The following is a 782-nucleotide window of genomic DNA, read 5'->3' on the forward strand; positions in this document are numbered from 1 at the left end:
CTGACTCACTGTATAGAAAGAAATGCAAGATCCATCGGGCCAGGGAGAGAAAGAGAGTGTATATAAGCAAGAAGGAGCATGATTTTGTAGCCTAGCAAGAAAGGGACTGGTCCCTGATTCCAACACTGTTGTTTCATTCACATTAAAGAGTAATTGGAAAAATAATTAAATGGCATTGGAAGCAAGGTCAAGAACTAAGGACTCTTTCCTCCAATGGATGTTGTCCTCCATGAGTCATAAACCCACTTGCTTATTACTGTTACCACACATACAATCTTATATTCCTTTCTATGAAGTAGCTCAGCTTTGACAAAAGAAGTGCAGGATGTCTACCCACAGGCTATCCAACCTTCTACTGTGGTGGTTAGGGCACTCTACAAGGAAGCAGATGTGGGTTTGAATCAACTCAGGCTGAGACAGGCCTATAACCCTGGTCTCTAATTTCCTAGTCAATTGCTTTGACCATGAGGCTGTTACATAACAGGTGACCCCCTCTTCTAACTGGGCTTTAAAAGAGAGTAAGTCAATTGCTTTAAAAAGGGTTATCTGACTGTGTAAATCTAGGCATAGACTTTGGGTTGTGAATCCCAGGCCTACATATGTACCTTAGTCAAGGCTGAGTAGGGGTTAGATTTTTCTGGGAAAGGCTAGATATCCAGGTAAAACTTCTCTTCAGCATTTTCCATTTTCTGGCTTAGGTCCTCTCTCCCCCTCTGCTCAGCATGCTCAGTGTTGTAAGTCCCCTTCTGAGATCTGTAACTCCCCCTATCTAAAGTGTAGGG

This window comes from Alligator sinensis, unplaced genomic scaffold, assembly GCF_000455745.1.
Source record: "Alligator sinensis unplaced genomic scaffold, ASM45574v1 scaffold744_1, whole genome shotgun sequence".
NCBI lineage: Eukaryota > Metazoa > Chordata > Crocodylia > Alligatoridae > Alligator > Alligator sinensis.